The sequence below is a fragment of the Scyliorhinus torazame genome, chromosome 10 (genome assembly GCF_047496885.1).
Source record: "Scyliorhinus torazame isolate Kashiwa2021f chromosome 10, sScyTor2.1, whole genome shotgun sequence".
In the NCBI taxonomy this organism is placed as follows: Eukaryota; Metazoa; Chordata; class Chondrichthyes; order Carcharhiniformes; family Scyliorhinidae; genus Scyliorhinus; species Scyliorhinus torazame.
This window is the reverse complement of record NC_092716.1, coordinates 185,804,458-185,821,712: the sequence shown is the minus strand read 5'-3', so window position 1 is coordinate 185,821,712 and position 17,255 is coordinate 185,804,458.

The following is a 17,255-nucleotide window of genomic DNA, read 5'->3' as shown; positions in this document are numbered from 1 at the left end:
GCCCTCTTTTCCTTATTACAAAATGACTCATCTCAGCTCTTCACAGTCCTGTTGCTTGCTTGCTGGCAGCTACAAAATGGAGGAATCTGTCCTCTGTGATTTCATGCCCAAAGCACAGTTGTACAGGGCTCATGACGCCATTGTATGTGCCATGCACCTGACCTGCTCTCTGCCGCCTCTTCTGCCGGGAAGACTTCATAGTTCACAGATAAAGGCTGGTCGCAGCCGGCATTCTCAATTTAAAAGCCGATCGTGGCCGGCATTCTTAAAATCTGGTTGTGGCCATTGGCACTACTCCCACGATTGGGAACGCTGCAACTAATCGCACCCCGACCCTCCCAAAACCCAACTGCGACCCATCTGCAAGTTGCGACCCACATTTAGAAAAAACACTGATTGAGATGATGTTCACCGATGATGAAGTGGCTTCTTCATTTCCCAACATTGGTAGCGGGTTTCCCAGACCAGCAGAGAACAGTGGCTGAAAAGCTGCTTTTCATGTGGTGAGGACCTGTCAATCATAGCAAGGGCATTTAGAAAGATTGTAGTTAGCATCAAAGCAGGTTAATGAAGATGTATTCAAACATGAAAGGAAAGATAAATCAACAATCCACCAAGCACCTGTCTCTGGAATAATAACACAGTAATCACTGGCTAATGCAATGTATGGCTGTGTGAGATTGAATGGAAGAGTTGTATTTCAAAGGCTGTCAAGGGATTTGAAGCCCTTTGAAGTGTATTTGGCTTTCAAGGACGCCTCTGACACTTGTAACAGCTGCTGCTTTAAACATTTTTGTCTGATGCAGCAGTTATTCTGGATGCAGTGATTTTTCCCTCTACTGCCTGGATTGCTCCAGCTTTCGGACAGGAATGACTGCTGGGGGTCTCTGATGTGGGCGGTCTGCCCCGGAGGTCTCTTTTGGGGGTCTCTGTTGGGAGGTCAATGTTGAGGATCTGATGGCGTCTCTGTTGGGGTCTTTGTTGGGGGTCTGACGGGGTTTCTATTGAGGATCTCTGTTGGGGATCTCTGTTGGGGGTGTCTGTTGGGGATCCCTGTTGGGGAACCCTGTTGGGGACCCCTATTGGGGATTTCTGTTGGAGGGCCTCGGCTTGAGGTCTCGGTTGGAGGTCCTCGGTTGGGGGGTCTTGGTTGGGGGATCTCGGTTGGGGGGTCTTTCTTGGGGGATCTCGATTGGGGGGTCTTGCTAGGGGGTTTTCTGTGCGGGTTTCTGATGGGGGTCTCTGTTGTGGGTCTCTGTTGGGAGGTCTCTGTTGTGGGTCTCAGTTGGGGGGTCTGATGCGATCTCTGTTGTGGGTCTCTGTTGTGGGGTCTCTGTTGTGGGGTCTCAGTTGGGGGGGTCTCTGATGGGGGTCTCAGTTGTGGAGTCTCGGTTGGGGGGTCTCTGATGGTGGGTCTCTGTTGGGGGCCTCTGTTGTGGGGTCTCGGTTGGGTGGGCTCTGATGGGATCTCTGTTGTGGGTCTCTGTTGTGGAGTCTCGGTTGGGGGGGTCTCTGATGGGGGTCTCTGTTGGGGATCTCTGTTGTGGAGTCTCGGTTGGGGGGGTCTCTGATGGGGGTCTCAGTTGTGGAGTCTCGGTTGGGGGGTCTCTGATGGTGGGTCTCTGTTGGGGGCCTCTGTTGTGGGGTCTCGGTTGGGTGGGCTCTGATGGGATCTCTGTTGTGGGTCTCTGTTGGGGGGTCTCGGTTGGGGGACCTGTGATGGGAGGTCTCTGTTGGGGGTGTCTGTTAGGGGGCTCTCATTTGGGGTTATGATGGAGACTCTCTGATGGGGGTCTTTGTTGGGGTTCTGATGGGGAGTCTCTAATGGGGGTCTTTGTTGGGGTTCTGATGGGGAGTCTCTGATGGAGTCTCTGATGGGGAGTCTCTTTTGGGGGGTCTCTGATGGGGTCTCTGATGGGGGGTCTCTGTTGGGGGTCTCTGATGTGGGGTCTCTGATGGGGGTTCTCTGATGGGGGGTCTCTGATGGGGGGTCTCTGATGGGGAGTCTCTGATGGGGAGTCTCTGATGGGGAGTCTCTGATGGGAAGTCTCTGATGGGGAGTCTCTGATGGGGAGTCTCTGATGGGGGGTCCCTGATGGGGACTCTGATGGGGTCTCTGATTGGGTTATTTGTTGGGGGTCTCGGATGGGGAGCCTCTGATGGGGGTCTCTGATGGGGTCTCTGATGGGGAGTCTCTGATGGGGAGTCTCTGATGGGGAGCCTCTGATGGGGAGTCTCTGATGGGGGGTCCCTGATGGGGTCTCTGATGGGGTCTCTGATTGGGTTATTTGTTGGGGGTCTCTGATGGGGTCTCTGATGGGGGTCTTTGTTGGGGGTCTCTGATGGGGAGTCTCTGATGGGGGGTCTCTGATGGGGGGTCTCTGATGGGGATATTTGTTGGGGGTCTCTGATGGGGAGTCTCTGATGGGGGGTCTCTGATGGGGAGTCTTGAAGGGGTCTCTGATGGTGGTCTTTGTTGGGGGCGCTGATGGGGAGTCTCTGATGGGGGGTCTCTGCTGGGGTACCTGTGATGGGGGTCTTTGTTGGGGGTCTCTGATGGGGAGTCTCTGATCGGGGTATCTGATGGGGGTCTCTGATGGCGAGTCTCTGGTGGGGCCTCTGATGGGGAGTCTCTGATGGGGGGTCTCTGATGGGGGGGTCTCTGATGGGGTTATTTGTTGGGGGTCTCTGATGGGGAGTCTCTGATGGGGGGTCTCTAATGGGGGTTCTCTGATGGGGTCTCTGATGGGTGTATTTGTAGGGGTCTCTGATGGGGAGTCTCTGATGGGGGGTCTCTGATGGGGGTCTCTAATGGGGTCTCTGATGGGGAGTCTCTGATGGGGAGTCTCTGATGGGGAGTCTCTGATGGGGAGTCTCTGATGGGGAGTCTCTGATGGGGGGTCTCTGATGGGGAGTCTCTGATGGGGTCTCTGATGGGTGTCTTTGTTGGGGGTCTCTGATGGGGAGTCTCTGATGGGGAGTCTCTGATGGGGTCTCTGATGGGTGTCTTTGTTGGGGGTCTCTGATGGGGAGTCTCTGATGGGGGGTCTCTGATGGGGAACCTGTGATGGAGGTCTTTGTTGGGAGTCTCTGATGGGGAGTCTCTGATGGGGAGTCTCTGATGAGGGGTCACTGATGGGGTCTCTGATGGGGGTATTTGTTGGGGGTCTCTGATGGGGAGTCTCTGATGGGGGGTATCTGATGGGGAGTCTCTGATGGGGAGTCTCTGATCGGGGTCTTTGTTGGGGGTCTCTGATGGGGAGTCTCTGATCGGGGTCTCTGATGGCGAGTCTCTGGTGGGGCCTCTGATGGGGAGTCTGATGGGGGGTCTCTGATGGGGTCTCTGATGGGGGTCTTTGTTGGGATCCCTGATGGGGTCTCTGATGGGGAGTCTCTGATGGGGGGTCTCTGATGGGGGGTCTCTGATGGGGATATTTGTTGGGGGTCCCTGATGGGGTCTCTGATGGGGAGTCTCTGATGGGGGGTCTCTGATGGGGGGTCTCTGATGGGGGGTCTCTGATGAGGGGTCTCTGATGGGTGTCTTTGTTGGGGTCCCTGATGGGGTCTCTGATGGGGAGTCTCTGATGGGGGGTCTCTGATGGGGTCTCTGATGGGGTTATTTGTTGGGGGTCTCTGATGGGGAGTCTCTGATCGGGGTCTCTGATCGGGGTATTTGTTGGGGTCTCTGATGGGGAGTCTGATATGGGGTCTCTGATGGGGGGGTCTCTGATGGGGTCTCTGATGGGGAGTCTCAGATGGGGTTATTTGTTGCGGGTCTTTGATGGGGAGTCTCTGATCGGGGTCTCTGATGGGGGTCTTTGTTGAGGGTATTTGTTGGGGTCTCTGATGGGGGTATTTGTTGGGGGTCTCTGATGGGGGGTCTGTGATAGGGGGTCTCTGATGGGGTCTCTGATGGGGTCTCTTATGGGGGTCTTTGTTGGGGGTATTTGTTGGGGTCTCTGATGGGGGTATTTGTTGGGGGTCTCTGATGGGGTTATTTGTTGGGGGTCTCTGATGGGGAGTCTCTGATGGGGTCTCTGATGGGGTTATTTGTTGGGGGTCTTTGATGGGGAGTCTCTGATCGGGTCTCTGATGGGGGTCTTTGTTGAGGGTATTTGTTGGGGTCTCTGATGGGGGTATTTGTTGGGGGTCTCTGATGGGGGGTCTCTGATGGGGGGGTCTCTGATGGGGTCTCTGATGGGGTCTCTTATTGGGGTCTTTGTTGGGGGTATTTGTTGGGGTCTCTGATGGGGGTATTTGTTGGGGGTCTCTGATGGGGTTATTTGTTGGGGGTCTCTGATGGGGAGTCTCTGATCGGGGTCTCTGATCGGGGTCTCTGATGGAGGTCTTTGTTGGAGGTATTATTTGGGGTCTCTGATGGGGGTATTTGTTGGGGGTCTCTGATGGGGGTATTTGTTGGGGGTCTCTGATGGGGTTATTTGTTGGGGGTCTCTGATGGGGAGTCTCTGATCGGGGTCTCTGATCGGGGTCTCTGATGGAGGTCTTTGTTGGAGGTATTATTTGGGGTCTCTGATGGGGGTATTTGTTGTGGGTCTCTGATGGGGAGTCTCTGATGAGGTCTCTAATGGAGTCTGATGGGGGTGGGTGGGTCTGGTGAGGGGGTCTTCTGGGGGGGGCATGGGTGTCAGTGGGAGCGTCGCATCACCCTCATGTGTGCTGTGGGAGGGGGGATGACCCATTATTCCAATGGTGGGGGGAAGGATGCCGCTATTAACAAATGGGATTAGGTAGGCCGGTCTGGTGTTTTTCATGTGTCAATGCAGACTTGATGGGCCGAAGGGCCTCTTCTGCACAGTATTATTCTATAATTCTGTGATTCTGTGACTTGCTAGCGGAGGAGGAGGGTAGGATTTGCATTGTGGGGGAGGTGGACCGCTGCCAGACCTCGGTATCAGGCTGCCACTCAATTGGTGGCCCGATACCGGGGTTCTGCCGGAATCCGGCAAGCATGGTGAACGGGAGGGCATCGTGCCGGCACGCCGGCCCAAGTGGCGGTAGCGAGTCTCCAGAATGGAAAATCGAGCCCGAAGTCTTCAATCAGAGCTCTTCTTCCATCGTCCCTCTCGCCACGTTCCTACACTCAGTGTTGAGTTCTGCACGCTCTTCCACACCACAACTGGTTACATGTAACTCACAAACAGCAATACAAGGCATATCAAAAGTGCCTCACAAGATAAATACACAAATATCACACTGTCTTACAACAGTACTCTAGGCCGTCCCCGAACAGGCGCTGGCATGTGGCGACTTTTCACAGTAACTTCATTGAAGCCTACTTGTGACAATAAGCGATTATTATTATTATTATAGGTGGGTTCGCGCCAATGCTCTGTATGACTGTTTCAAGACGTCCTTATTCTTATACTCAATCCCCTTGCAATTAAGCCAATATTCCTAATTACATGATAACTATCACTGCATACTGAACTGTTTTGATTCATCTCCAAGGATATCCAGTTCCCTTATGCCACAGCATTCTGCAGTCTTTCCCTTTTTGAACAATATTCTGCTTTTCTATTCTTCATACTATAAGTGGACAGCTCACATTTTCCCACATTACACTACGGGCTGGATTCTACATTTGGGAGACTAGGTTCCCCCACCAAAGAACCCCACTGGAGGCCCCTATCAGACACCCAATCAGAGACCCTCACCAGAGACCCCCATATCAGACCCCCCCCCCCATATCAGACACCCCCATATCAGACACCCCCATATCAGAGACCCTGCACCATCAGTCAACCCTGCCTGAAAGTTAAAGAGCAGTCCAGGCAGAAACAATGAAAAAAATTGCTTTTTCACTTACCAGTCCCTTACACCTGCTGCCTCAAACAAATGTGCGGAAAGCAGCAGCTGTTACTTCATAGAAAGCCAAAACACTTTGCAAGGTTTTAAACCCCCTCAGATCCTCTGATCTACCAGGTTTCTATTCACTTTCAAAGAGAAATAGCTTTTATTAGGCTGTGATTGACAGGGTATAGCTTCCAGACAGTCAGGCATCTAGAATGTTTATTTTCACTTCCCTTCACACAAGTACCCTGCTTTGAACCTGACGGCAATGTTTATAAACATCTAGTTATGATTGACAGCTCTTGACCACTGCAAAAGCTGTTAAGTGTTTTCTGCTGAGAAAAAGAGGAACCTAAAGCACTTAACTCCGAGACCGTGCCGATCAAATTTTATAAAAGCAGAAATTAGGCAAGTATGTAGCAAAGGCAAAGTAGCATTAATGTGGGATTTCAATGTACACGTAGACTGGGAGAGTCAAACAAGCCAGAGTCAGAAAGCTAGTGAATTTCTGAAATGTGTCCGGGATAGTTTCCTGCAGCAACGTGTCCTAGATGCACCAAGGGGACAGGCAATATTGGGTTTAGTAATGAGTAAGAAGCCCACTTTAATTAGTAGCCTAACTGTGCACGAACACTCATCAAATAGTGATCACAACATGATTAATTCAGTGTAGCATTTGAAAGCGAAAAGCATGTTTCAGATACTAGAATTTTAGACTTGTGTAAGGCTGATCAGTGGGAAATATTTAAAGAAACATTTAACCTGATACAGAGTGAGTATATACTCCTGAGAGGAAAAGGCTCCACTTCACAAAAAAAAAACAGCCATGGACAACTAAAGAGGTTAGGGACAGCATAAAACTAAAAGAAAGGGCTTATAAAAAGGCAAGACATTGCACAGATCTGTAAAAATGAGATGGGTACAAGGACCAGCAAAGGGTCACAAAAGAGCCACTAAAAGGGATTACAAAAAGAAACTTTCAAGGGATATCAAGCTCAATAAAAAGGAATGTTATAAGGTATATAAAGGGAAAGCGGGTGGTGAAGGGCAATGTAGGCCCAATAAAAGCTGTAAATTGAGATATTGTCAGTGATAATGGGGAAATGGACGACATGTTGAACAATTACTTTGCCTCTGTGTTTACAGTAGAAAAAGAGGATAACTTGCTGGAAGCCATTTTATGTCCTCTACCAAGGAGCCAGAGACAAAATATTTGTTCAAAGCCTCTGCCAATTTCTTGTTTCCCATTATTAATTCCCCAGTCTCATTCATGAAGGGGCTAATACTCACTTTAGCTACTCTCTTTCTTTTTATTGGTTTGTAGAAGTTCTTTGTATCGGTTTTTGTTATTTTTGTTAGTTTATTATTTTATTTTAATTTCTGTTTATTATTTTAGTCATTTTTTGCTGGCTCCTAATTGTCTTTATTTATGTTTACGTACGTAGAACGTAGAACATACAGTGCAGAAGGAGGCCATTCGGCCCATCGAGTCTGCACCGACCCACTTAAGCCCTCACTTTTACCCTATCCCTGTAACTCAATAACCCCTCCTAACCTTTTTGGTCACTAAGGGCAATTTGTAATGGCTAGTTTCAAAGAAACTAGTTTAAGACACTAGTTTCAAAGAAAAGTTTCTTATTATCAAACTGAACATGAATTTCTATCATAGAATCACTACTTGGAATCACTACAGTGCAGAAAGAGGCCATTCGGCTCATCAAGAGTACACCAGCCCTACCTAGACCCATGCCCCTCCCTATCCTCATAACTCAGTAACCCCATCTAACCTTTTGGTCACTGAGGGGCAATTTAGCACGGCTAATCCACCTAATCTCACATCTTTGGACTGCGGAAGGAAACTGGAGCACCCAGAGGAAACCCACGCAGACACAGGAAGAACGTATAAATTCCAAATCGACAGTGACCCAAGGCTGGAATTGGACCGGGGTCCTTGGCGCTGTGAGGCAGCAGTGCTAACCACTGTGCCACCCTATGAACACTCTTGCCGAGAGGACCTTTTACTATGAGATCATTAATTAGCCCTGGCTCATTACACATTATCAGATTCTACTGTAGCTGTTCTCTGCTTGGTTCCAGAATGTATTGTTCCAGGAAACTGTCTTGAATACACTCTATGAACTCATCATCAAGGCTACATTACAACATTTGATTCATGTAATCTGTATGAAAATCAAAATTGTTATCGCAGTATCTTTCATACAAGATCCATTGTTTCTTCATTTATACTTTGTTCTACAATGTAGCTATTCTCATGAGTCCTACAAATTGTTTCCACTAGTCATTTATTTCCCTTGCGATTTATTGTTTCCACTGATTCTCCATCTTGATCTTCATTTCTCACTTTTGTACTGATCTAATTTGTTATTATCAGAGCTACCCATCTCCTTTTCACTTCCTCCTCTCTTTCCAAAATGTCACATACCCTTGAATATTCAGTTCCTGATGTGTTGGGTGTTCTGGATCACGTATAGGTCACCAACACTTGAAGTAGTACAACACTATTTTGTTAAAAGGTTAACTATTTAAACATACTTGAACTGTGGGTAAATACGATACCAGCTTTAACTAAAGACCTTTGCCTTGTCCTAACCAGTTGATGCACTTGAGAAAACATAACTTTCTTTACGCGTCAGTCTGGCCTCAATAAAACTCGAGATGGATTTGTAGGCAATGCATTAGTTATTTTTATTCGACTTGCAAGTCTGACTCGTTTCACATACACCTAGAACACAAGCAGTCTCCTAGGTCTACAGAATCGAGTGATTCTGTAGAACAAAGAAATCTCTACCAACACATTCAAATGGCATCAAGTTTCACATACACGATTCCCATAGGTCATCCTATACCCCTCCTGACCTGGCCATACATCCTAATTGGCTCACTTCTCATTCCTTCCCCTGGCCTCTTATTACCCAGCACCCTTTTCTCCTCATTCTCTAAACACCCCATCCCCCTCCTTTGCCATGCTCTCTGAAATCCTTTGTCTGTTAACTAACATGAATTAGACCGGCATATATCTACATTAAAGTAACTAATATCTTTAAAGTAACTATTTTATATCACATTCGTCACATGGTGAATGTCTGTGTTGCAGGCTGTGAGCTCTGTGCTCCTAGCTAGCTGCAGCTCGAATGAGCGGGAACTCTGATGCCCCTGTCTTTATAGTGCATGTGCTCTAACTGGTGATTGGCTGCGGTGTTGTGTATGTTGATTGGTCCCACTGTGTGTCCATCAGTGTGTGTCTGCACCATGATATACTGGTGTATATTATGACATCCCCCCGTTTATAAAAGAATGTACCTGTGTGGCAATAAATAATGTATGGTGAGAATGTCCCTGACTACGTGTGTGCGAAATAGTTACAGGACTATGTACATGATAACTAAGCTATTTACATGGGAAGGTGCCTGGTGCAGAAAAACAGTATGCAACAAGAATAACGAGATGAACACCATATACAAACCATGTAAACGATCAAACGGAAGAACAGAACAAATCAGAAAGTCCAGAAGGCCACAAAGTTCACAAATTAAGTCCCTGAGGTGGGCGACGAATTCTGGTTGACCGCCTCAAGGGTGGGTCGGGAGCTGCCGGCTGAGGAGCGGGTTGGACTGCATCAGAGTGAGGAGGATGCAGAGTGACCGGGATCTCTGCATAGTCCATGGCAGGGTCAGCAGGAGGGCGAGGCGACAGTGGAGGATCACGTAGCGAGCGCGGAACGAGACGAAGGGCGCGTCGATTGCAGCGTAGAATGGAGCCATCCGGTAGATGAACCAGGGACGAGCGGGGGGCCACCTGCCGAAGGACAACAGCGGTTGCAGACCAGCCACCATCCAGAAGATGGACGTGGACGTTGTCATCTGGAGCCAGAGCAGAGAGATCAGCTGCTCGGGAGTCATGAGCCGCCATGTGCTGTGCACGAGACAGCTGCATCCGGCGAAGGACCGGAACGTGGTTGAGGTCTGGGACATGAATGGACGGCACTGTCGTCCTCAGGGTGCGACCCATGAGCAACTGGGCTGGCGACAGGCCAGTGGACAGTGGGGCAGAGCGATAGGCCAGCAAGGCGAGGTAGAAATCGGACCCCGCATCGGCAGCCTTGCAGTGGAGTCGTTTGACTATATGGACTCCCTTCTCCGCTTTGCCATTGGGTTGGGGGTACAGGGGACTGGATGTCACATGCACTAAGTTGTACCTCCTGGCAAAGTTGGACCATTCCTGGCTTGCGAAGCCGGGGCCATTGTCCGACATAACCGTGAGTGGGATGCCGTGTCGAGCAAAGGTGTCCTTACAGGCACGGATGACTGCAGACGATGTGATGTCGTGCAACCGTATCGCCTCCAGGTAATTTGAAAAGTAGTCCACAATCAGGACATAGTCTCTACCCAGCGCGTGGAACAGGTCGATGCCCACCTTGGTCCAAGGTGATGTGACCAACTCATGGAGCTGCAGGGTCTCACGTGGTTGGGCCGGCTAGCAGCGCTGACAAGTGGGGCAGTTGAGCACTGTGTTGGCTATGTCTTCATTAATGCCGGGCCAGTACACTGCCTCTCGGGCCCGTCAGCGGCACTTTTCCACGCCAAGATGGCCCTCGTGTAGCTGTTCCAGGACGTGCCTGCGCATGCTATGCGGGATGACAATGCGGTCCAGTTTCAGAAGAACCCCGTCTACTACCGCCAGATCATCTCTGACATTATAGAACTGAGGGCATTGGCCCTTGAGCCACCCATCTGTTAGGTGGCGCATGACACGCTGTAGCAAAGGGTCAGCCGCCGTCTCGCAGCAAATTTGGACGAGGCGTTCATCCGTGGCAGGTTGATTGGAGGCCACATGGGCGTCAACCTGGCAGACGAATCCCGCTGGGTCACACGGAGCGTTGACTGCCCTGGAGAGAGCATCGGCAATGATGAGGTCTTTGCCTGGGGTGTATACCTGCTGGAAGTCGTATCGCCAGAGCTTGAGAAGAATACGCTGGAGACGAGGCGTCATGTCGTTCAAGCCTTTCTGTATTATATTGACCAGCGGGCGATGGTCAGTCTCGACGGTGAATTGAGGAAGTCCGTACACATAATCGTGAAACTTAACAACACCGGTCAGAAGGCCCAGGCACTCCTTTTCTATCTGCGCGTAGCGCTGCTCCATGGGGATCATGGCGCGTGACGCATATGCAACGGGGGCCCATGATGAGGCCTCATCGCGTTGCAGGAGCACTGCCCCAATGCCGGATTGGCTGGCATCGGTCGAAATTTTGGTCTCTTTTGCTGGATCAATGAAAGCTAAGACCGGGGCCGTGGTGAGTTTGGTTTTGAGTTCTCTCCGTTCGCGCTCGTGGGCAGGGAGCCATTGGAAGTCTGTCATCTTCCTGACCAGGTCCCTGAGAGCCGTTGTATGAGAGGTGAGGTTAGGGATGAACTTCCCTAAAAAGTTGACCATGCCCAGAAATCGGAGGACCGCCTTCTTGTCCTCTGGCATTTTCATGGCTGTGATAGCAGCTACCTTGTCCGCATCCAGCCGCACACCCAACTGGGAGATGTGGTCCCCGAGGAACTTGAGTTCCTTCTGACCAAAAGAGCATTTGGCCCTGTTGAGGCGTAGGCCCTGCTCGCATATGCGTTTGAACACACGCTGGACGCGACTGACATGCTCCTGCGGGGTGGTGGACCAAATGATTATGTCGTCGACATAGATGCGAACACCTTCAATGCTTTCCATCATTTGTTCCATGATCCTATGGAAAACTTCTGAAGCAGATATGATCCCAAACGGCATCCTGTTGTAACAATATCTGCCAAAGGGGGTATTGAATGTACACAGTTTCCTGCTGGATTTGTCGAGCTGGATTTGCCAGAATCCTTTTGAGGCGTCGAGTTTGGTGAAGAGCTTGGCGCGAGCCATCTCGCATGTGATCTCTTCGTGCTTGGGAATTGGATAATGCTCCCTCATGATATTGCGATTTAGATCCTTGGGATCAATGCAAATTCTCAATTCGCTGGAAGGCTTTTTCACACATACCGTGGAACTGACCCAGTCGGTTGGTTCCGTGACTCTGGAAATCACTCCTTGGTCCTGGAGGTCCTGCAGCTGCTGCTTGAGGCGGTCCTTAAGAGGTGCTGGGAGCCTGCAAGGTGCGTGCACCACAGGCGTGGCATTCGGTTTTCATAAAATCTTGTAGGTGTACGGGAGCGTGCCCATGCCCTCGAAGACGTTGTGGTGCTGGCCGATGATGGCATCGAGTTGCGCCCTGAAGTCAGTGTCCTGAGAGGCAGCCATGTCATCAGGAGAGAGTGAACTCTCTGAACTAGGTTCAACAGCTTGCATGCCTGCGCGCCAAGCAGGGAGGCTTTTGAGGAGCCCACAATTTCAAAAGGAAGGGTGGCTTTGCGTGACCTGTGCGTCACTTCAAGTTGGCACAAGCCGCTAGCAGCAATGGCATTGCCATTGTAATGCAATAGCTGGCAGGCTGTTGGAAGGATGGCTGGCTTGACACGAAGGCTTTGCAAGTCAGACCGCGCAATGAGATTGGCGGAGGCACCAGTGTCCAGGCGGAATCGTATTTTGGACCGGTTGACTGTCAGGGTGGCACACCACTCATCGTCTGGATCGATGCTGTATACCGACAGCAGCTGGTGTCTTTGCTTCGGGGACACCCTGCTTTTTGTCACAACACCGACTCGAAAAGGCGCCTTCGTGTCCTCGGTGTCACTGCTGTGTCTGCATCGGACTCGGTGACCATGGGTTGAATTGCCCGGACATTCCTGCGAGGCTGGCTGAAGCGATAGGAAGTGGCAGGCTGAGCTGCTCGGCAGAAGGCAGCATAGTGACCATGTCTGCCACATCTTAGGCATTGTCGAGATTTGGCAGGGCATTGCCGTTTTAAATGGGCGGAGCCACAGTTGCCACACGTCGTAGTGTCAGTACGTTCGCTGCGCCACCACGCTTGCGCATTACGTTCTTCGACGTCGCCGTCCCTTCGTTTGGTGCGCGGGAGTCCGCGAAAAGCGTGCGAAATGGCCGCCCTCATCCAGGCTGAGGCCCTGGAGTTGCTCAATAGCTTGGACCCGTTCCGCCTCGTGGGGACATTGCCGCGCCGTTTCAGCCGCTTGGATGTGGGAATACCGACTCGTGGCATTTTCGTGTAAGACACAGGTCTCAATGGCGGTCGCTAGGGTGAGTTGCTTTACATTGAGGAGCTGCTGTCGTAGGGGGTCCGACTGAACACGGAAAACGATCTGGTCGCGTATCATGGAGTCGGAGGTGGGCCCGTAGCTGCAAGACTGCGCAAGGATGCGGAGGTGCGTGAGAACGGATTGGAAAGGTTCATCCTTACCCTGCAAACGCTGTTGGAACACGTAGCACTCAAAACTTTCATTCACCTCTACGCTGCAGTGAGTGTCAAACTTGAGGAGGACCGTCTTGAACTTTGTTTTATCTTCATCATCCGCAAAAGTGAGAGAATTGAAAATGTGGATGGCATGGTCCCCGGCCGTGGATAGGAGGAGAGCAATCTTCCTGGTATCCGAGGCGTCCTCCCTGTCTGTGGCCTCAAGGAAGAGCTGGAAGCGCTGTTTGAATATCTTCCAGTTGGCCCCTAAGTTGCCGGTGATGCGGAGCGGCGGCGGCGGGCAGATGTTGTCCATGTGGCAGGATGACAGAATGCTGGCGGAAGGCAGATCACTTGCAGGTAGGTCTAAGAAGTGCTGATATCCCTCAACTCCTGGTATCATGTTGTGTTGGGTGCTCTAGATCTGTGGAACACATACAGGTCACCAACGCATGAAATAGTGCAACACTATTTTATTGAGTCATTAACTGTTGTAACATACTCTGACTGTGGGTTAACACGATACTAGCTTCAACTAAAGAGCTTTGCCTTGTCCTAACCAGTCGATGCACTCAGCACATGGTGAATGTCTGTGCTACAGGCTATGAGCTCTGTCCTCCTAGCTAGCTGCTACTAGTATGAGCGGGAACCCTCCTGTCCCCTGTCTTTATAGTGCGTGTGCTCTTACTGGTGATTGGCTGCAGTGTTGTGTATGTTGATTGGTCCCATTGTGTGTCCATCAGTGTGTGTGTCTGCACCATGATATACTGGTGTATATTATGACACTCTTTTGATACATGTTTGCAATAAAATACATTTTTTTAAATGGCACCCTTCATAATAGATTTGAACATTCTTCTGACAACGTCAGGCTAATTAGCCTGTAGTTCCCCGTTTTCTCTATCCCCCTTTCTTGGCCAGCGCTGTTACATTTGTTCACTTCAAATCCATTAGGATTCTCCAATCCAGGGGACTTTGGAAAATCACAACTAGTGCATCCACTGTCTCTGCAGCCAACTCTACTAAAAGCCGAGGATGTAGAACATTAAATCCTTGGGGTGGGATTTTCCAGCCCTTTCCACCTGCAGCACCTTCCAGCCCCGCTGAAGGCAACTCCCCACTCCCAATCTGTGTTTTCTACTGTGAAGAAAGCTCCAAAATATTTGTTCAACATCTCAGTCATTTCCTCATTGGACTGGGAGTTTCTCCTGTCTCAGACTTGAAGGCCCCAGTGTTTACTTTAGCTACTCAAATCCCTTTTATTTAATTGTTAACACTCTTACAATCTGCTTTTATATTTCAATTGGACAATGACCCTCAGAGCTTCCACTGTGTCGTATCCAATGGGAGAAACAAAGGCACGCACGGTAGGATAGAAATGAGCTCAGGTTTATTACGGTATGCACAAAATTACTAAGCAAACAACTCCTCTCCCCAAAGGGCCACCCTCCTCGACCTGCACCCAGGTTGGTAGAAGTAAATGTGGGGAATCTAATTGAGCATAGTCCGTGGCTCCCGAGGGGGTCATAACACCCCTCTTCCCACAAGTCCAGAGAGACTCCATGTCCATTGGCCTAGGTGGAGGACCTCTTGTTTGCTTGGACGACAGTCCAGCGTTCATGGGGTGGGGCCGGGCAGTGTGTGTCTCACCAGTGTCTGCCGTTCTTGTGCAGAGTGTTGAGGTGGGAATGGTAAGGCTGATAAGGGCATTGGCGTTCACAGCGACTGTATGACTGCCTCAAGTGGGCCACAGTCCACAGAGGAGTGGGTGTCTGAGTTCTCCAAGGAGGCGTTGGGCATCTTAGCACCTCGATGGGTGGAGGTGACGCCGTTCGGTGCGGCGACCTGGGCGGTGCACTGGGCAGTGATCTCGACAGTGATAGAGACCATGGGAGGTCCTGGGCCGTGCATCCTGACCCTGCTCTGGAGGCTCCTCTGTGCAGTGGCAGATGTTGGCTTCATGCCCCTGTACCACGGCTGAGTAGGAGACCAGACCAGTTTCCCGGGATCCATGCAGCGCCGGGGCCGAAATTCCGAAAGTAGACGGCATCCCTTCGCTTGACCAGCTTCCGTCTCTGAGCCGTCTTGTCGATGGTGGATCCATGCACTGATGTCCAGGATGATGAGGCTGAGGCGTGTCCTGAGCCAACGCCCCATCAGCAATTCCGCTGGTGTCGCTCACGTGGTGGCATGAGGGGCCGCCCAGTAACTAAAAAGGAACCGGACCAGCCACGTCTCCCAGGACCTGGTGGTCAGCTTCTTCATGCCCTGCTTGAAGATTTGGACCACGTGTTCAGCCAACCCGTTCGAGGCCGGGTGATGCGGCACACTCCGCATGTGACAGATTCCGTTCGAGTCCACGAATGACTCGAATTCCCTGCTGGTGAAGGTCGTATCGTCATCAGACACCAACACCTCGGGGATGCCATGGGTGCTGAATGTGCGCCTCAGCCGGTCCACGGTAGCCTTGGTGGTTAAGATTTACACCTTGTGGACTTTGAACCAATTTGAGTGGATTTCCGCCATGACGAGGAATGTCGCCCCCTGGAATGGGCCGGCAAAGTCTGCGCGGGCACGGGACCACGGTTTCCGAGGCCACTCGCAAGTGTGCATCATAGCAGCAGGTGGGGCCCTCTGGTTCTCCTGGCAAGGGCCGCAGCGCTGGGCCACCTTCTCGATGTCAGAGTCTATTCCGGGCCATCAAACCTAGGGGTGGGCAAGCATCTGGATATCCCCAGGTGTCCACTGTGGAAGTCCTGCAGCAATGGTGCACATTCGCTGCCGGGAAGGCCTCCCATGTCTCCCATAATAAAACACTGTTCTCCACACTAAGCGAGCGTCCGCTCCAGCCCATCGGTCATCCGCTGTACGGGAACGGTCCCCACACCGTAACGGGAAGCGTCACACATTTTACGGAGTCGAAATGTGTGAGCAGCTTCCCGGAGGACAACCGCCGCTCGACCTCTTGGAAAGTCTTCTGGTGCGAGGGGCCCCATCCCCACTGCTGCTCTTTCTTCAATAATTGGTGCAGCGGGCTGAGCAATGGAGGATGTTTTCCATCATTCTCTGGAAAATCGCACAGGCTGATGAAACTCCAAACGGCAACCGGGTGTATTCGTACTACTCTCCGTGGGTGTTGACGGTGTCGAGCCTCCGCGTGCCCGGATCTAGGACCAGCTGCAGATGCACATGGCTCATGTTGAGTTTTGTGAATGTTTTTCCCCTGCTGAGCTTGGCGTACAGGTCCTCGATGTGAGAGACCGGGTAACGGGCGAGACAAGAAATCGGTTCATCATCATCATCTTGTCGTCCCCACATAGACGCACGGATCCGTCGGGTTTAACACTGGGAGATCCGGCGCAGCCGAGTCGGCGAAGTGGACAGGGCAGATGATGCCCGAGCGCTCCAAACAATGCAACTCCTTGGGGGGCAGTGTGCGCAGTACCGGGCGGGCACGGGAATAGCTGAGTTGTACGTTTTCATCCACACTTAGTTTTGCCACTGCGCATTTTATGGTGCTAAGACCTTCAGCGAGAACTCCTGTAAATTTCACCAGCACTCCTTCCGGGCTGTGGCAGTACATACGGCAAGCACGTTGCCAATCCAACTTTAAATAACATAGCCAATCACAGCCCAATAAGCTGGGTCCTCCACCGCAGACCACCACCAAGCGCAAGCATGCCAACTGGTCCCCATACATCATGGTCATGTGGGTGGTGCCTTCAATTGCCAAGGGCCCCCCACCCCCCACCGCCTGTCTACGTAGCCAACCAGGCATCTGTGTCACCAAGGTCTGGAGGCCGGACCAGTTCATGGCAAACGCCCAGCGACTGATGACCAGTAAACGTCCAGCGAACAATTCTTCTCCCGAAGGGCAACCCTCCTCAACCTAATTCTATGTCGGGGTTTAAATACTGAGAGGTTCCCCCTTGTTAGGGGGAAACCCCATCCCCAATTATTGGGGGAGCTCATACTCAGAGGTAAATGTGGGGATAGATGTCCCCTGAGCCTAGTGATTTTATACACTTTCACCCCGTAATATTGTCTCCCTCACTGAGTTTAACCAACCTGCACATACAAGTTACACTCCTGGGGCGAGATT